Here is a 20,428-nt window from a genome sequence, read left to right on the forward strand (position 1 = left end):
GGTTCCCCATTTGAAAAAATTAACATGATTGTCATTTTTAAACTGTAAGCAACCTAAGCCTAATCTTTTGATTTTATGAAACTGGCTTGTGGTTTGAATCTTAAGGTTGAGAAGGAGGTCAGCTGGGGGACAACTGGAGGGAGAGTCCCCTAGGCACAGAGTCCAGCACCTTCCAGTCTTCAGATCGCAGTGGCTGGCCGGCCAGCCAAGAAAGATACAGCCCCAGCCTTGCTAACAGCCTCCTCTCACCTCCTTTCCCACACCCCAGCGCCCTCATCGCAGCTCTCTCCCTTAACGTTCCAGCACCACCCCACTCCAGCCTCCTTCAACACCCTTCATCCTCCCCTCCAGCGCGGCATCCCTCAGACAGGGTCTCTCCTCAGCCTCTGCCATCAGTCTCTGGAGTCTCTCCTCAACGTTCCCCCCCTCTTTTAGGGGCTATCATCAGTCCCTACCTAAATTTTTGGACGTCTCCCTCGGCCTTCAGATCTTTTCCCTCAGGCCCAACTTTCAGTCTCCCCTCGGTCCCGTTCCTCAGTCTGCGGGTCCCCTCTCTCGGTCTGCGTGCCTGCCCTCTCGGTCTGCGCGATCCCCACCCTCAGTCCGCGGGGTCCCCTCTCGGTCTGCGGGGTCCCTTCCCGCCGACGAAGCGGTCCCCTCCCTCGCGTCTGCAAGATCTCTCCTCAGCCCCCGCCTTCGGTCTGAGGGGGTTTCCCATCTCCCCGCTGGCGGCGAGTGCCGACTCTCCACACTCACCTCCCTGCCGCCGGCTCTCTTAAGCTCGCTCTCGCGGGGCACGGTCTCGGGGCGTGCACGCCGGGCGGCGGCGGCGGGGGACCGCGCGCGCAGCGTGCGCGGTGACGTCAGTACGCTGGCGGCGGCGGCGGCGGCGACGGCGGCAGGGCTGTTTGTTCTGCTCTCCCGCAGCCGAGAAGCCGAAGCGGTGGCTGCGGCGGCGGCGGCGGCGGCGGCGGCTGCCGGCAGTGCCCGCGGGCGAGCGGGGCCTGTGAGCGCGGCGGAGCGGCGGGCGCGGCGGGCGGGCCCCGGCGCCGCGCAGGCAGCCCGAAGAGGAGGGGGCGGCGGCGGCGGCGGCGGGCGGCCGGCCGGCCGGCGGGGGCGGCGTGCGGCCTAGCGTCTCAGGTGAGGACCGGTGCCCTTCAGGGCAGCGGACGGCGCGGGGCAGCCGGCGGGGGCCCTCGGCGCGGCCCGCGTAACCTGCATTGCGTAATGGGGCCGGTGCGCCAGCACCTACGCCATCGGCGCGGCGCGGGGGCGGGGAGGCCGGGGCCGACGCGGGCTCGGGCCTGCGGGCCTCCCGAGTCTCCGCGCCACTCGCGCCGGGCCAGAGCCGCCTGCGCCGTTGACGTCGGGGCGACAGGGCGACTCGCGAGCGCTCCGCCGTTGGCGCCGCCGCCCCCTAGCTCCGGTGGGGCGGCAGGGCGCGAGTGCGGGCGGGGGGCGCGAGCGCAGCGGCGGGGCGGGTGGCCGGGGGCGGGCGGGGGGCGGGCCGAGGCGCCCGGCACTTCCTGTCGCCGCCATTTTGTCAAGTGAGGAGGAGGAGGAGGAGGAGGAGGAAGCGGCCGCCGCGGAGCCCGCGGCGCGCCTGGCCCCGGTAAGTCCGGGCCCGGCGTGGTGGTCGCGGCCGCCGCTGTCCCCGGCTGCCTTCCTGGGTGGGCTTGGCCCCGGCCCGGACGCTCACGTGGGGCGGGCCCGATGCGCTTTTCCCTCAGGCGCCTTGGTCCTCTTGCTCAGGCCGGGGCAGCGCGCCCCCGCCTTCATTTCCTCATCATCCGGGCGGTCCCTGGAGCTCTGCGGAGAACGAGGCTGGTCCCCAGGTGGAGGAAGGAGGCTGCCGCTGCATACCTGTCCGGAGAACAGACTCTTGGGGGCGGGAGCGGTGCTCTGAGGGTTGAGCCTGGCCCCCTTTACCCACCTACTCCCGGCCTGGCAGCCCCTCACTGGGCGCTTTGTTTTGCTCGGTCGGTGCTAGCTGGCGTCCTTGCCACGGTCTCGTCTATTTGCAGTCTTGTGCGTGGTGGTGGTATGGGGTGGGGACATGGGAGAGTTGTGATTCAGCGAAATAAAATGACCCCCCCCCCGCTAAACGGAAATAACACAACTTCACCCTACTGAGATACTCCTAAGGCCCAGCCTTGGATGAAGATGGGAAATCCCACTTTGGTGTAGTGGGCAGTATAAATATTTCTGTTCAGGCCCGTGGATGAGTCATGTGCTTTTGCTGAGTGGCTGACCTCTCTTTTACTCAAGATCACGCATTGTTTTTTGAAGTGTTATTTTTGTTTGTTTACTCGTTTAATGTTTTGTGCAGCCTCGTGCGGTGTGTGGTCTTGGCTCTTGGGTTACTTTTTATGTGTGTGCTGGATGGAAGAAGTGACCTCTTGGACTCTTCGCCTCATGAGAATTGAAGTGTCTTTGCTTACCTTCGGGAGGGCTCTATCCGTGTTTACAGAAACTGTCTCAGTGTATCTCTAAGCCAGTGGCTCTTTGGTGCTGTAATAATGTTTGGGAGATTTTTATGAATGGGGCTGACGGGTTCCTTAAATTGTTAGTTCTTGGAATTTAGTCCTTGGAGGTTGTAAAGAAAACGATACCCAATAGACTTTATGAATATGTTACTAGTTTCAAGAAGTTTTGTACGGCACGGTCTGTTTTATGACCCTGTCGGTAATATGACAAAACATTACTTTAGGTTTAATTTGGATGGGGTTTGTATTTCCACCAAGGCATTGTAGATAACTAACCCCTTCTCCTCCAAATCTTCAACCAGGGAAAGATAAATCTCTCCGATGATTTGCCTCGACCAAATCGAGAAAAGCCTGATCTGAAACAATGCCTTGCTCCCCTGTTATCTGCCATACCCCTTAACCTTGATAGGAAACATAGTATCTAAGGGCTCAAGCTGTGGAGTGAGTGAGTCTCTTAAAATGGTTTTAGTTGGTCTTAACCTGAGGAGATGAGCCACATATATGAATCTTGCTAGAATTCAGCTCCAGCCGAATTTCTGAAGATAAGGAATTTTGCCTACAGATGAAAGTTAGAACATGAAAGTGGCTGCTTTTTAAGGATGGGTTGGCTGTTCTGAGGTACCTACATGGCTACCTTCCCTAGCTTGGATGGTGATGAGAAAAAAAATTACCTAAGAATTACAAAAGAATCATTGGCCACTTTGTAAACTTTCCACTAAATTATTGAATTGTTTAAAGGAATTTAGACTTTGTTTCCAAAAGTTACCTTTTTGAGCCAGTTGTTGTGATCTTTGTACTAAATTGCACTTTTGCTTTTGGAGGTGGAGGGGATGCAATATTTTCGTGTTACACAATTCAGGTTATTGAATGACTTGAGATTTATGAATTCTAGAAGGAAATTGGAGTTGTGCTTTTTGTTCTTTTTTTTTTTTGTAAACTTTCAGTAAAAACCATTTGGTATCAATGATTTGAAGACCCTGGGCTGTTAAATCTGCTCTAAAAACCCACTGTCATCCTCTTTAATGATTGTGTGAATGTAAACTTTCAAATTCTGATTTAGAATAAAATTGTAAAGTAGACATGTTTGTCTTTATGTTCCTGGCAAATCTATAAAAAGGATAGAAACGTTTGTCATTGAAAACTGCTAATGTTTAATAAATCTTTGTGATTCTTAGTGTTTTGAAAAGACTGAACATTTGCAAGGTGAGAATTGTGGGGATTCTTTGCTGATGCTGACATTTAATTCATAAGACATGAGTTTGTAAAAAATGAAGTTTCATTTAAATTATTTTTTTACTAGAATATAAGGTGGGGTTTCGTTTGCTTGGCTGTGCCTATTTTCTCTAGTGTTATCCTCAGCACCTTAGAAGAGCAGCTAAAATAATTCCTTGAGTGAATAAACTGGAGAGATAATTGAGGAAGAATTTGGCATGCCCATGATACCAAATGCAAATAATTCCTCTTAAATCAACGAAATATTAACAGTGGGCGTAATTGGTCAGTAGTGACTTACAGGGAATGTGAATTTTAACTAAAGTAATGTTAAGGTCCCTGATGGCAGTAAACTTTATTAATAGTCCAAGCAGCATGGCGTGCAGTTGCTTCTATGCACAGTCTACTGTACATTTCCCACTTAGCAGTTTGAAATGTGGTGAGTGAGTTTGGGCTGTGGTTCAGTCTTGACCTGGGAAAAGTATTTTAAGAGGGAGATGAAGTGGGTAGTAAACAGGTACGGGTAGCATTTCTCGTTTTGTCAGTAAAAAAGGTGTTTGTTTTAATAACATCAAGCCATTTCTTTGTAATATTCTGATTTCATGTGATTGGCCAATCCATGTCAGCAGTTTGTTTCTGAGCATCTACTGTGTATAAGGAAAGAAGAAAAAATATTTGCACAATGATTTTTTTATGGTCCATGTATTTTTATTAATGTATTCATCCCCCCATACATTGATTGAATACAAATTATGTATATTTTGAGCATTATACTAGTATGGTAAAATCTTACCTTTTGTTTTTAGTCTTTTTATAACAGCTTTATTGGAATATAATTCACAAATGATAGTTCACCAATTTAAAGCATACAATTCAGTGGTTTTTAGTATATTCAGAGTGGTACAGCCATCACCACAACCAATTTTAGAACATTTTCATCCTTCCAAAAAAGAAACCCCTATTCATTAGCAGTTACTCTCCATCCCCTGAATCCCTGGCAACCACCGATTTACTCTCTGTCTCTATAAATTTGCCTGTTCTATTTCAGGAGTCATAGGATGTATAACCTTTTGTGTCTGACTTTTTTTAACTTGATGTAATGTTTTCAAGATTTGAGCTGTAGCATAAATCAGTGGTTCACTTCTCTTATGACTAAATGATATTCCATTACATGAATAGATATGTCACATTTTATCCATTCTTCAGTTGGGGGACATTTGGGTTGTTTCTACTTTTTTGGCTATTGTGAATGGTGCTGCTGTGAATGTTCATTTACAGATTTTTGTGGGTATTTGTATTAATTTCTCTTGGATACCTAGGAGTGGAATTGCTAGGTCATGGTACTTAACTTTTTGAGAATGAGCAATGACTTTTTAACTGCAATGACTTTTCTAGTACTTTCATGGAAGGGTTAAAAAAAGGCTTAATGGTATGTGGTGTAGCCATTTAAAAGAATGAGGAAATGGAAGTGCAAGGATGTCAGCATGTTGACATGCAGTACAGTCTGCATGGTTTGGTCCCCATTAGGTTTTTTAAATTGTACGTTGTTAGAGAGCAGTTTGAAATGCTGGTGAGGCACATAAAACAATCTGGAAGATGCACCCCAAACTTGTACCATTGTTGTAAAGGGTAATTTTTTAAATCGTTTTTTTTTTCTTCCAGTCCAAACAGGCTACAACTGACGAAACTTGATTAAACTGCATCCACACGTCCCAGCGTAAATCATGGAATGTATTCTATTGTAAAGAAATAGATGGAGAGTGAGCACAGTGTCAAAGTTAGGGCAAAGCAGCCATCTGTCCTGTTTTTGACCAAACCCTGAGGGGGAATAGCACTGGTTGATCCACTTCCTTTGCAAAAGAGATTATAAGCGTGTTTTTTTCCCCCTTTAAAAAAAAGTAGTGCATGGTCATTTTTGTAAAATTTGGGAAATACAGTGTTGAGATGATGTTAAGTGTTAAAAATTATTGTTTCATAACCTCATTTTTGTGCCTTTTTTACATGAGTAACAAAATTGGATTGTGCTCTTAACTTTTCAAAAAATACTGCACTATGAACATTTCCAAAATGTTCTATTTTATCTTATTTTTAGTTTTTAAAATTATTTTATTTTATTGTTTTGGTTTTTCTTTTTGAGTGCATTGGCTCTTCAGTGCTGTGCATGGGCTTTCTCTAGTTGGGCAAGTGGGGGCTACTCTTTGTTGCAGTGTGCGGGCTTCTCATTGTAGTGGCTTCTCTTGTTGCAGAGCAGGAGCTCTAGGCACACGGGCTTTAGTTGCTCCGTGGCATGTGGAATCTTCCCGGTCCAGGGATGGAACCTGTGTCCCCTGTGTTGGCAGGCAGATGCTCAACCACTGAGCCACCTGGGCTCAGCCACCAGCTCCCAAAATGCTCTGTTTTAAATGTTGTTGAAAATTCTATTATGTGAATGTACCATAATTTAATTTTGGTATTTTTGGACATGATTTTCAAGTTTTTTCTTTTTTTCCCTATGTAGAAATGGAATCATCAGACCAAAGTGTGTGCGTTTTTTGGAAAGTTGATACAAATTAGTTTTCTAGAAAAGTTCCATGAATTTCCTGTTCTCCAATCAAAGCTTGACGATATCTTTTTTCTTTAATATAAATTTATTTATTTATTTATTTTATTGGATGTGTTGGGTGTTTTTTCTGTGCGCAGGCTTTCTTTTAGTTGCGGTGAGTGGGGACTACTCTTCATTCTGGTGCGTGGGCTCCTCATTGCCGTGGCTTCTCTTGTTGCGGAGCACGGGCTCTAGGCACGTGGGCTTCAGTAGTTGCAGCACATGGGCTCAATAGTTGTGGCTCACAGGCTCTAAAGCGCAGGCTCAATAGTTGTGGCACACGGGCTTAGTTGCTCTGTGACATGTGGTATCTTCCTGGAACAGGGTTCGAACCCGTGTCCCCTGCATTGGCAGGCGGATTTTTAACCACTGTGCCACCTAGGAAGTCCCAACGTGGTTTTGAGTATGTTTTGAAGCCTTCTGAGAAGCAAAAGTGTCTCCAAGATATTGCTCTTTGACCTTTCTACTCTCCTGCCCAGAGTTGAACTTTGTTTCCTGAAATCAAGTCTCAGAATTCCTGACTCTGTGATAGAAGTCCAGTGTTATCTGAATGCTGTGGGGAGGGCATGAACAGCCTCTTGGCAATCCAATCTGGTCTCATTTTTGCTGGCTTGCTCCAAAGACTGATACCATCACTGTAGGACAGTTAGACCCTAGTTTGAATCCTGGCCCTCCTGCCTGCTGTGTGACCTTCACCTCTCACTCAGCCTTCCCCAAACTTCACTTGTCTATCTCTCAGCTGAGCATAAAATGAGATGGCGCTCTTTCAAGGTTAGCTACTTACACAGGGTGAAGAATAGAAGTGGGAAGAGGTAGCCAGGTATTATAAAGTAGAGCAGCTGAGGGTAGGAAGGTATACCAGCTGACATGCCTGGAAACCACATCGTCAGGTGATAACCAAGATGGCCAGATGCCTTTCAGATCCCCCTCTATGTTGTGTCTTCTTCAAGTGAGGTGTGAGTAGATACCAGTGGGAGAGGTGATTTAAAGTAGGGATTGGGTTTTTTTAAGTGAGAAATTGTTTTTTATCTGATAATGAGATTAAAAGTAGTGGTGATGGGATTAATGGAAATTCAGCAAGCTTTAGGGGTGCCCACCCTGGGATGTTGTTGGCTGCAGAGTCTGGAGAAATATCCAGCAGAGGAAGGTGGGCCAGTGTGTTCTCAGGCCTAAGATGTAACTTAGCCACTTTATTAAAACGTGGTTATCCGAACAAAGGCAACACTCAACCGGGAGTTGCTGGTGGAGGAAGTTTTTGGGAAGCACAAGCACAGCATCTCTCCATACCTTCCCTGCCTCTTTTGCCCTAAATTAAATTGTGTTGACATCTGGGCTTGGAGAAAGGATTCTGGTCTCCAGGAGGGTTTGTATCACAAGCTAGAGTCTCCCTGGAAAGGAGGCAGGCAGTTGGATGATGGGTCAGGAAAATGGAGTCCCTGGCTGGGAGGTTGAGTTCATGCTAATGGACTTTGGGCCTGTTGTCCAGAAGAACTAGTTGATGCCAGTCACCATTACTAGGGACCTTCAGGATCCAGTTCCATGTGGAATGCCTTTCGTTTGTGTTAAACCCAATTGAAAAGTATATTTCTTTCAGAGATTAGTCAGATCTGAGCGTTTAGCTGCAAATTAAGAGCACCTGAATGAATATGCCATTTTTTCTTTTTCATCTGTGACATACTGATAAATAAAGGCCTTTTAAAGTTCACCCTAGGTATAGGCTATTCTGTGATCTTTTCCTTGACAAGCGTTGGCCTGTTCTGCTCAATGTAGGAAGTTCCAGGACTTTGGGCTGTGGCTAGCAGAGTTGGTTGGGCTTGGGTGGAGCTGTGTACTGAGAAGGGAGAACTGTGTAGTACATGTCAGGGATCAGTCCTGGCCCTGTCCCCTTCTGGCCTTGACCTCCACCTCAGGCAAGTTATGTAATCTCCCTAAACCTCAGTTTCCTTTTTTGTAAAATGGGATCTGTATGCTTAAGCATTGACTGGGTAGACAGAAGGTGGGGGTGTCTGGCATCTGTGTTGTATTCAGATTGTGGAAGGGTAGGGGAGTCTCTGACCTGTATTATATTTGATTGGGGGAGGGGGGTGTTTATTTTGCTCTGTCTAAAGGCTTTCCAGAATAGCTGTGCAGGCCTCGCTTCGCCTGTGGTCCCTTCTCTTGTCTTGGTGTCCGATTAAGGCTGAATCTCCTTATTTTTGACTAGTTGCTGTTATGCCAAGAGACACTGGCACACTGTGGAAGTAGTGCCAGGGAGAGGTGTTGCACTTGGTATTATGCAATTTCTAGAAACAGGAATTAGTAATTTCTGTGTCCTTGTGTGTGGCTAACGTCCCCAGTTGTCCTATCCCAGGCAGTAACACACGCCTGAGGGTGATTGGCCTTTGTTTTGTGTGAGGTAAATTTGGGGATTTTACACTTAAAATGTTTTCTACTATGTTTGAGGAAATATACATTTCAGGTGAGCAGATTGTTATTGTGAGGGTTGAAACAGGAGGACTGCATGGAGTGTGGAACCTGGCAGTTCAAGTTCTGTGTGTGCACACGTGTGCATGCACAAGAGGGAGAGAAGGAGGGAACTGGGCTGGACACACCATATCTGCTGTGTACCTTCCTTGGACCAGTTGAATATCATCCCAAGCTTCAGTTTCTCATATGTAAAATGAGATCGTAGGTTTGGACTCCGGAGAACTTTGACCACAATCTAGATTTTAAGAGAAAGTAATTCTTAATTTTATATCTGTGTTTTTCAAACTCTGGGTAATGAAATGAATTTAGTAAGTTGCAATCATTGTTTAAGGGGGAGAGAAAAAGGAAATGTCAGAGTGTTACATTTTCAAGGGTATTTCATAAAACCTTTGCTGTGATTTTATGTATCATGTACATGACAAAAATCTGTTTCTTATTGTGAATCTTGTCAGAATAGTATGAAATACCTTGTTTTAGATTCCTCTGAATGGTAACTGTGGATACCCTGAATTTTTTCTTCTTCTTTTGGTGACCATTTTTTGCAGTCTTTCTTCACCACTTGCTGAAGGGTGACTGTCCTGGGTATACTTTCTAGTAGCAAGTGAACTGCATTGATCTTTAGTTTCTTTTCTTCCTTGTACCCTGCTTGCTAGAAGCTCTTTGGAGGGTAGAGTGGGATGGGGAAGTTCAGGAATCATGTAATGGTGAAGGTTGTCAGTAGTTTGCAACAACCAAAACTAGAAGTATGTAAAGAGTATTTGTGTGTGTGTGTGTGTGTGTGTGTGTGTTTAAGGCAAGTTACTTCTCTTTTACTCTCAGATAGTGTCCTCCAAACTTTTTAGTCAAGCTGTCAGTTTTAAAGAAAATGGCTGTATTGCTTAGGTCTCTCTCATATAAATAACAAACATAGAACAGGTTGAAATGAAAAGGAATCTGGAGTGGGCCTCAGGTGCAGCTGAATTCAGGCACCCAAATAGGGACGTCAGAGTTGTTCTCTACCTGATATCCTGGCCTTGAGGTCAAGAGTGATTCTTCTCTGGTAGTCCTCTGATGACAGAAGACTTTGGCTCGGATCATTGCCCATCCCTGACCACGTGCGTGCAGTGTGGGAATGCCTAACCACTTCCCCTCAAACATGGCACATTTATCCCGTCTCTGCCCTCCACTTGCTCACCTCAAGTGGTGCCCTGCAGCATTTTGCTCATCAGTATGAGTCGTGCTAGGTGGATAATTTTGTCAGTCTATATGTTATACTAGAAGTAGAGTGTACCCCTTAACTTGAAGCAAGAAATTTTGCATGGCTGAAAGGGAAGCTAATTTTCCATACTCGGTCATAAACCAGAATTAGCTGAAATCAGCTTAGAATGAGTTACTCAAGAAAAAGGATAAACTGAAGATGATTAAGGATGTGTGTATTCCAAATCCTCCGTAGAAGAGTAAATGAAAGGCATGGTTTATACCAGGTTCCACGTACAGAGGGAGTTGCTGTGGGGGCTCTGGAAGGAGTAAAGCCAAGTCTCAGTAGTCTTTTGGGTGGACAAGAGGTCTCCTCCAGCCACTTGTGATAGAGTCCAGTTTGGCCAGAAAAACAGCCCTTGGGTAACACAGGGGTGAGATGGGCTTAGATCACGGAAGGAAGCACAGGGGAAGACTGGGTTAAAGTCATTCTTCCCCCACCCCTTTTTAAAAGCACTTTATTGATTACAGTATCAATTCACAGCAACATTATTTCACAGAGCTACTGTACAAAATAAAGGAATGAATTACTGCAAGAAAGATTCACGAAAACTGTTAAATCATGATACAATTCCATAGTTTGGTTTAAAGCTTTTTTCTAAGAGCTTTAATCTGATACATTCACCTTTCCCACAAACTACTGACATTCAGGTTCAGTTGGCCACAAGTATTGTAGAAACCATTCTAGGTGAAGAAAAACATTTAATTATTATTTTTTGGCTGCGTTGGGTCTTGGTTGCTGCAAGCGGGCTTTCTTTAGTTGTGCATAGTGGGGCCTACTCTTCATTGTTGTGTGCAGTCTTCTCATTGTGCTGGCTTCTCTTGTTGCCAAGCACAGGCTGTAGGGTGCGCGGGCTCAGTAGTTGTGGCTTGCGGGCACTAGAGTGCAGGCTAAGGAGTTGTGGCGCACAGGACTTAGTTGCTCTGTGGCATGTGGGATCTTCCCGGACCAGGGATCGAACCTGTGTCCCCTGCATTGGTGGGGGATTCTTTAACCACTGCGCCACCAGGGAAGTCCAAGACTGGGTTAACAAATGCTTGCATGAATGAAATTGTAATGGAGAACATTGCAATAGACTGGATTCCTCTTTGTCCACACGAAAACTAATTTTTTTTTTTTTTTTTTTTTTTGGCACACGGGCTTAGTTGCTCCGTGGCATGTGGGATCTTCCTGGAGCTGGGATCGAACCCGTGACCTCTGCATTAGCAGGCAGATTCTTGACCACTGCGCCACCTAGGAAGCCCCCGAAAACTAATTTTTTAATTTGTAATTTTGCCATCTGTTAAGCTGTTTCTGTACTTAAATTCTTGTAAAGTCTGCTGCTTGGCATTCCTCTAGTATTACAGAAAACTTACTCAGATTTCCATAATCAAAAACAAGTGTTAAACACTGCTAAAGCAATCATTTTCCTACAATTCCTGCTGTTGGATTTATTCATTTCTTTAAGGGGCTCAAAATAATTGAGGGTCCAATGGCCAAGGATAGACCAGCCCTGCTTCTCACTAGAGCATCAGTTCTTATCTTGAGGGGAGGTTGGAGGTCCTTTTGAGAAGGTGACAAGACAATTCCATGTGTTCTTTCTCCAGAAAAATGCATGTGTGCAAACCTTGAACAGTTTGGGGGCAGGGGCAGTTTTCGGAACCGTAAAGTTCATCTAAGGAGCATGTACTGAAATGAATTTCCTGGATTTTACTTTGAGAATGAGAAACTATTATGTTAATTAAAAGACTCTTGATGGTTTTGAGACTTCCCTTTTTGCATGCATCCTGCTTTTGCAGACATTTGCAAATTTATTATTCTCAGAAAGTGTGGATCACCCATTTTGGTTTGTCCTTGTGAAAATCTTCCATAGATTTTTACAGAGCTGTCAAGTGACCTGTGTCAGCTGTGGTGCAGATCTGCCCAGGGGCCCACTGCACCCTTCTTTTTCAGCTTGTCCTCTTTCTTGGGGATGAGGAATGTTGGAATGTGCCAGAATGGGCCTGCTGCAGCGGCTGCAGATGAAGGAAGCTTTTTGTTCTGGGGCTCTTCACTGTGGCTGCTTCCGCTGTTCATAAAACCGTCTCCAGGATTTGATGTTGGCCTGGAGCCTTTGCTGCAGAAGGTAGTCCAATGGGCCACTAGCCAACCTGACCATTTGGTTGTGTTGGATGTGGGTAGACTTAGAAAGATTCGTGGCTACGGGCCCTTATGCGGCTTAGCGCCTGCTGTAGGCTGTGGGGCCTTTATTCCATTTGAACCTGCAGATTGAGGGAGACAGAACTTGTGGGATGAGAAAGTACCATTCTTCAGTGTATGTTTATGTTTAGGGATATGAACAGGCCACACAGGTGGTGTGGATGATGCCACTCTACTCTCCTTCCCCAAATCCTTGTCTGGTAGAAGGAATGGGAAATCCAGTATCATAAACTTGAATAATTCATGCTTTGTAATTGGGGCAGAGTTGTCAAAGGATGGAAAAGAACTTGTATTACTTCTAAGAATAGTGCGTATTGTTTTAAAAGTTCAACTGAGTAAATTTTAAAGCTCTTACAGGCTTTATTCAGTGATTCATGAATGGGGCAGCATCCCACCTAGCAGATAGGAAGATGTTCTCAAGGAGCTGTACAAATGAAAGATTTAGTGACAGAGCGGGATCGGGGAAATTATGCTATCAAAAAGCAGATTGCCTGTGGCAAGATCACTTTCTTTTTTAAGGGATGGCAGGGTTCTGTCAGGCAGGTAACCTCACTAGTGCTGACTAGGTGATTCCTGATTGACTGGTTTAAGATTCCATTTTTGGGAGAGCCAAACTAAGATGTGGTTTGACATGGAGCTTAGCATATGAAACTCCATATTGGGCCTGTTGTCCTCTTCTTAATATTAAAATCTCTTTGCTTTCCACTAATCTCTAAAGTTTGAAAATTAAACTTGTATTTGCTAATGGATATTTGCCCTATTCATTTGCAGTTGGTCTTGGCTTTAATTAATCCCATTACTTTATTCAGTTGAATTACAGTCTTATTGTACAGGCATGGCTTTGTTACTTAAGCAGTTTCCCTTTTCTATTCTGTAAATAAAAGAAGTAAACACATAGCCTGTATGAAAGTTTTGTAAGAGGTGGTACCATCCATGTGTAGATTGTTTTCGTTTATAATCTTCATTTAAAGTTACTTAGCTCTGAAGTGCTTTTAGTTATAAAAAGCTAAGTAATAAAGTGTGCATATATGTGTCATTTTCCTTTTGATGCCAGGAAGCAATCGTGCTCACAGATTACTTGTCTGAAGATAGCACCACCTTCATGTTTGTCTATTTCAAGATAATAACTCACATATATGTGAAATTGCAGGAATGCAGGGGTTTTTTTGTTTTGTTTTGTATTTTGGCTGCTGCGGGATCTTCGTTGCAGCATGTGGAATCTTTTGTTGGTTGCGTGCAGGCTTCTCTCTCTAGTTGTGGTGCATGGGTTCCAGAGCGTTGCGGGGTCTGTATTTGTGGCACATGGGCTCTCTAGTTGTGGCTTGTGTGCTCAGTAGTTGTGGTGCTAAGGCTTAGTTGCCCTGTGGCATGTGGGATCTTAGTTCCCTGACCAGGGCTCAAACCCGTGTCCCCTGCATTGGAAGGCAGATTCTTAACCACTGGACCACAAGGGAAGTCCCAGGAATGCAGTTTTGAATTACTAACCTTTTCTTGCACTTGTAAGAGCTGGGTACCCTCCCTGGCCTATGGCTCTTTCACCCCCCCCCCCCAAATTGTTCACTTTGAGACAGTACTTATCTTTGATCATTGACTGTTAGTGTAAAGGTTCAGGTTTTTTAGCAAATAATTGGCTATGAATAGACTTTCAAAGAGTAGAACTACCTTTTATGAATCGACCTTTTTTTCTGTTTCTTACCGCTTGCCTATTCTGAAATGGTAAATTTCAACAGGAGTCACCCTGCTTGCTGTCTGGGTCAGCCTTAATGTATGGAGCTGCAATGTGGGTCACTTCTCTTTCTCCACTGTATTCCCCTCCACAGACTGGGGAGCTTGTGCTTCCGTTTATGATAACTCCATTTTAGTGAATGTTTGAGTGATTACTGTGTGCCAGGTGTTGGATTTCTAAGACCTTATGTGTTCCTTAAGTCCTCAGAAAATGGGTACTGGTATCATCTCCATTTCACAGGTAAGTAATTTGACGCCCAGAGAGCTTAGTCACTTGGGCAGGGTTGCTGGTAAGTGGCAAGGCTTAGCTCTAGAGCCCAGGCGTTCATCACTTCTGTTCTACCACAGAGGAAGGGAGGAAGGAATCCACGGTGTACATGGTTGGGATGGTGCATAATGAGCACAGAGTAGACCTAGGAAGCGCTCTCTGAGAGGTACAGTCCAGGCAGTCCGAAAAGGAAGAGATCATCCAGCTGTGAGCATATGAAAAGAGCTGATGTTTAGGCTGGGAGGACAGCCTGGAGGGAGACATGGATAGTTCTGCAAGCAAACACCTGTCCTTTGGAGGCACTCACCAGGGCGGAGGATGGTCAGAGAAGGGTCATTCCTTTGGCTGGGCAGACCTCCTTTTCATCCAGGATTCTGTGCCACTCTTCTGAAGAGTCTCCTGAAGAAATGGACACAAGTGAAGTCAGAGCTCCCCTTTAAAAGGTTTCCACCAGAGTTCCAAGATGCCTTGTTTGGTTTCACCTCCATTTTCCCCTTGATACCCCAGTGAAAGTATATGAGAGGGAGTTTTGGGGTGTAGTAAGCTGGAGGAAGCATCATCTTTAGCCCAGGTGCCCCACCCAGGCTTGTTAAATCAGGGACGGGAACTGGATGATCTCTTAGGATTATGGTGAGCTTCTCAGTCTCTAAGCGCAGCTTTATTGTAGGGTGAAATTGAATTCCCGCTCCTGGGTGCTTATTTCCCACTTAGGGACTCTTATTTAAAAGGAATTTACTGCCCGAAGCAAACATGCTGAATTGGATGGTTGCATGGAGGTGGGGGGCGGCAGAGAATGAGAGTGAGTATGAGTGTGTGTGTGTGTGTGAGAATTCCTAAGAAATCAGGTGCTGTGCTGTATTCTGCATATGCAGTAAAGATTCAGTGGTGAGTAAGGGTGTTTCCCATGTCTGTGCCATGTACAATTAAAACATGACTGGGAGAGGGGAGAGTGAGACAGGTGTTTTAGAGATCTTAATATCTCCAGTGGTGGGCAAGCAACCTAACGCTAGAAAGGTGGTGATTCATTTAACAAGTGTACCCTGAAGGAATAAGTTACTTTTAAAACTTTTCTTTGACTTTATTTTTTTTATTGATTGATTGGCTGCATTGGGTCTTTGTTGCTGCATGCGGGCTTTTCTCTGGTTACGAGGAGCAGGGGCTACTCTTTGTTGTGGTGCACGAGGTTCTCATTGCAGTGGCTTCTCTTGTTGCAGAGCACGGGATCTAGGCACATGGGCTTCAATAGTTGCGGCATGTGGGCTCAGTAGTTGTGGTTCATGGGCTCTAGAGCACAGGCTCAGTAGTTGTGGCGCTCAGGCTTAGTTCCTCCGTGGCATGTGGGATCTTTCCGGACCAGGGATTGAACCTGTGTCCCATATACTAGCGGGCAGATTCTTAACCACTGCACCACCAGGGAAATCCCTCTTTGACTTCATAAAATGACATGATTTCATTGAATAAGTGTTTGGTTCTGAGTAGCTGTGATAAAAATCCAGTCAAGAGGAAATGGTAGAAGTGGTTAAACAGTTTTGCTGCAAAACTTGACTAGTAAGCTACTTGGAAAGTACATGATCAAGAATAATAGATCTTTTACAGCATAATTCTGTTGCTCTAAAACTCCGTTGCATATAGGATAAAACTGAAACTCCCATCCTGTGGTACTGTGGGCTCCTAGCTTCTGTGACAAACTGCTATCCTGTTCCATGTCTTGATTCTTTGCTTTTTCTACACTCCTTTCATCTTTCAGGGTCCAGTTTGGATCATTCTTATTTTACAGGGACCTGCCCAATTTCTAAAGTAGTGCTCTCTGGTGGAACTTTCTACAGTCATAGAAACGTTCCGTTTCTGGGTTATCCAGCATGTTAGCACTAAGCCCATGTGGCAGATAAGGCCTTGAAGGTGGCTGGAAGACTCACATTGTGCTCGCTTTCATGGATTTTAGAGAAGTTGGACTCAGTCCCATGGTGCTTTGAGGTGTCTGTATTGGCATTGCCCGGGGGGGGGGGGGGGGGGAGGGGGGGGATGTGCAGTTCTGGAAGGCCAGGGGCGGGTCTAGGCCAGACTTGGGAGCTTTGAGCAATTGTCAGGAGGGTGGGAGAGGTCTCCCTGGGGCTGTGGGGAGGGAGATGAGGAAGGGCCTGGGGCCAGCATTTAGGGTGAGAAGATGTGGGGATTGAATCCTGATTTATGGTGATGGGCAGGTTCCCCCTCTTCACCTTTCCCCAACCCCTAGAAGGTTGGAAAAGGAATCCCAGTAAGGGCCCAGGCTTGAGAAAGCCAAGCCTGTGTAGGGTAAGAACTCAGAAAGAGAATTAGCCTTCATCAGAGGGAGGTCTTTTTCTTCAAAAACTATTCATCCTGGAGTGAACTCCAGTTATCTAGAAAAGATTGTGTTCTCTAGTCTCTGCCTTTCTATTTTTATAGCCTAGAAAATCCCCATCCCCTCTTTGGAATTAGCTTTATATGTCATCTTCCCTTATCCCCCAATTTTTGTGAGCAGAGCTTTGGGGGCAGGGCTGGGTCATTTGACTCATTATCTTTGTGTGGAGAATATGAACTAGGGTCCAAGCAGGGACAGTAGGCCGAGCCGTGGCTCTAGAAAGTGCCAGTGGTGGGTCCAGCGGGAGTGAATCAACTGAGCAAGGTGGACAAAAGCCTTCCCGCAGAGCTCATGCTAGTGGGCTGCAGACCAGACCTCACGACCCATTTGGTTTTACAGGTTTCATAGTTTACAGGCTCATGAAACGTGAATATTTTAAAAGTTAATTGTAAATCATGACATTCACTTTTATTAATATTATGATTAAGTGTTTATTGAGCACTTTCTGTTGCATCTCGTTTAACTTACACAAGCCCTCTGAGAACTGTATTTCCATTTTAGAGTTGAGGAATCTGCAGTGAAGCCATCTCCCTGTTTTTTTTTCTGGTCAAAAATGCATGACAAAATTTTGCCATCTTAACATTTATAAATGTACAGTAGTATTTATGTGCACATTGTTGTGCAACAGATCTCCAGAACTTTTTCATCTTGCAGAACTGAAACTATAGCCCTTGAACAATTCCCCTTTCCCCTCTCCCTAGCCCCTGGCAACCACATTCTACTTTCTGTTTTTAAGAGTTTGACTATTTTAGATACTTCATACAATGGAGTCATGTAGTATTTGTCTTTTTATGACTGGCTTATTTCACTTGGCATAGTGTCATCCAGGTTCATCCATGTTGTCAAATGACAGGATTTCCTTGTTTTTTAAGGCTGATTACTATTCCATTGTACATACAAACCACATTTTCTTTATCTATTGAGCTGTTTGTTGGTGGACATTTAGATTGCTTTCACCTCTTGGCTATTTTGAATACAAGTTAGAACTTGAACTCAGAAGCCGGCAGAACACTACAAACTTCTGTTTTTGCTTTGAAACTGATTTGTGGTTGGAGGATTTTTATCAGGCAGCTATGAAAGATGGACAAAAGTATAGGAGATTGTTCAAGCAGTGGCACCATGGTGTCCAGCCAGGTGTCTTTCAGGGCATCCTAAAAGAAAAAAAGTGACTGGTTAAAATTGAATTGGACCGCACCCCATCCAGGTTTCTCAGGGTCTGTCAGTTACCCCACAGCCCTGGCTTCTCAACCCAAACTGCTAACACAACCTTTTCCACAGCAGGTGGTTTAACGTGTGTCTTTTTTTTTTTAATTGTGGCATAGTTGATGCACATTATTTTATAAGTTTCAGGTGTACAACATAGTAATTCACACTTTTTAAAGGTTACATTTCATTTATAGTTATTACAAGATATTGGCTATATTCCCTGTGGATTGACTTGTCTTGATTTCAGGCAGTCTAACCCTGAAAATGCTCATAGAATCACTGTAATTTAACATTTCTCCATCCATTGCCTCAAAATGTGACCAGAGCAGCTTATTTTTAAATCCTTTAACTGGGAGGGCCCTTACCAACTCATGAGCAGATGTAGCAGAGATGAGAGGTGCTTCCAGCACCAGTCTCAGCAGACTGCCTCTCTCTGCATTCGCTGTTTTGTGACTTAAGCCTGGACAACTTTAATTGCTTCATTCTCTGTCCCTGTGCTTCTTGAGTACCAAAACATCAGTCCTTGGAAGGGGAGCAAGATCAACTAGACAGTTTGCTCACCCAAAAGGAAACAGCTTAGATAATTTTTTTCCATTTTCAGAAAATCTGGTCATATCCTTATAAATAGAATTATCCATTTATCAGTTCATGAACATGTCCTTTTCTACCTTTTGGCTCTTAGGAATAATGCTGCTATGCACATTCATGTGCAGGTTTTTGTGTGGATGTTTTCCTTTCTCTTGGATATATACCTAAGGGTAGTACTTTTGCATCACATGTAGCTATATTTAAACTTTCGAAGAACTGCTGGACTATTTTCAGAAGTTGCTGCCCCATTTTACATTCCTATCAGCAATGTATGAGGATTGCAGTTTCCCCATATCTTTGCCAATGCTTATTATGTTTAATATATAATATAGCTCAAAATCTTTTCAAACCTAGCAAAATTAAGTAGTTTTCAGGTTTTACTTTTTTTTCTTCCCTTCCTTTTGATCTTTGAGTTGAACAGCAGTTGCAGGATAGTTTATTTTCTTGGTTGGTTGGTTGGTTTGTTTTTACTGTTTATTTATTTGACTGCGCTAGGTCTTAGTTGCAGCATGCAGAATCTTTAGTTGCAGGATGTGGGATCTAGTTCCCTCACCAAGGATTGAAGCCAGGCCCCCTACATTGGGAGCCTGGAATCTTAGCCACTGGACCACCAGAGAAACCCTTTTCGGTGGTCTTGGAGGATAGTTCCACCCAGATGAGTCTTGTCAGTGTGACACACAAGTTAAAAGGTGATCCTGTGTGCAGACCTGGATGCATGATGTTGTAAAGAGGTTGAATTTTTAAGTCTGTATCATGGACTCATTTTCTGTGAACTTTTATTCTAGTAATGTCTTAATTGATTTTTTTTTTAGGTGATACAGTGTTGAGATTTTGGGGTGAGGGTTCCAGTCCACATTCTCCCTCCCAGTTTTTTAGTCACAGGCACACATGCCTGCCTGAGTATAAAGATGTGTTTCACAGCTTCCTAGGTGGCGCAGTGGTTAAGAATCTGCCTGCCAATGCAGCAGACATGGATTTGATCCCTGCTCCAGGAAGATCCCACATGCCTCGGAGCCGCTAAGCCTGTGCACTGCAACTATTGAGCCTGCGCTTTAGAGCCCGTGAGCCACAACTATTGAGCCCATGTGCTGCAGCTACTGAAGCCCACACGCCTAGAGCCCGTGCTCTGCAACAAGAGAAGCCATGGCAATGAGAAGCTCGTGCACCACAACAAAGAGTAGCAACTAAAGAAAGCCTGTGCACAGCAAAAAAGACCCAACCCAGCCAATAAAATAAATAAATAAGTTAATTAATTAAAAAATGTGTTTCAGAATCCATCTCGTTGTACTTGTTGCTGAACAGCTTCTGGTCTAGGGTAGAGGATGAAGGCTTGATTCATCAGGGATCTTATGCAGGCTGTGCTTCAGGTTTTGAAACCAGCCATAACTTTGTTCAAACTGCCATCGTCATTCTCTTGTCCTGGGAAGGGAGTGAGCTAGTGACTAACTGTTTCATTTTATGCTTAGCTGAAGTTATACCTCTGGTGTGTCTTATGCTGGCCATTAGAACATGCTGAAAATGGAATGTGCTGCCTAAGGAGGTGAGCAGATGAGCTGTGACTGGTGATATTGAAGCTGAAAATGGGTTCACTGGCATTTGGCAGTGATCTGGGAAAGGCTGCTTAACCTCTAGCCTCTGTTCTCCTATCAATAAAATGGGATAATGAAAGCAGCCCACCTGCTTCGAGGTTGTGAAGATTTGTGTCTGGGATCAGGTGTCTCTACTGTTAGTAACGAGAATCAGGGACAACAGGATTGCTTCTGCCTACCCTGAGGTGATCTGATTTCGTAGAAGATACTGTAGACTTGGTCATATGTGATTAAAGATGCAGTGGTTTACACTTTAACTTTGTTTTTAATAAATTTATTTATTAATTTACTTATTTTGTTTATTGGCTGTGTTGGGTCTTCATTGCTATGCACGGGCTTTCTCTAGTTGCAGCGAGCAGGGGCTACTCTTCATTGTGGTGCATGGGCTTCACATTGTGTGGTGGCTTCTCTTGTGGAGCACAGGCTCTAGGCGCATGGGCTTCAGTAGTTGTGGCACACAGGCACAATAGTTGTGGCTCACGGGCGCTAGAGCGCAGGCTCAGTAGTTGTGG

General features: G+C 45.0%; 1 protein-coding gene across 6 annotated transcripts in view; it reads left to right on the plus strand.

Moving 5' to 3' along the window:
- Nucleotides 1-869: 869 nt before the first annotated feature.
- BRD4 (bromodomain containing 4) overlaps nt 870-20,428 on the plus strand; it is an 85,223-nt gene continuing 65,664 nt past the window's right edge. Inside the window, exon 1 of one of the 6 annotated variants that reach the window (XM_057708227.1) lies at nt 870-1,140. The gene's annotated coding sequence lies outside the window, so the exon portion shown is untranslated. Of the gene's footprint in view, nt 1,141-1,524; nt 1,613-20,428 lie in introns of those variants that run through there. The other 5 variants (XM_057708228.1, XM_057708229.1, XR_009049136.1 and 2 more) reach the window with 5 other exon arrangements.

This window comes from Hippopotamus amphibius, chromosome 15, assembly GCF_030028045.1.
Source record: "Hippopotamus amphibius kiboko isolate mHipAmp2 chromosome 15, mHipAmp2.hap2, whole genome shotgun sequence".
Taxonomy (NCBI): domain Eukaryota; kingdom Metazoa; phylum Chordata; class Mammalia; order Artiodactyla; family Hippopotamidae; genus Hippopotamus; species Hippopotamus amphibius.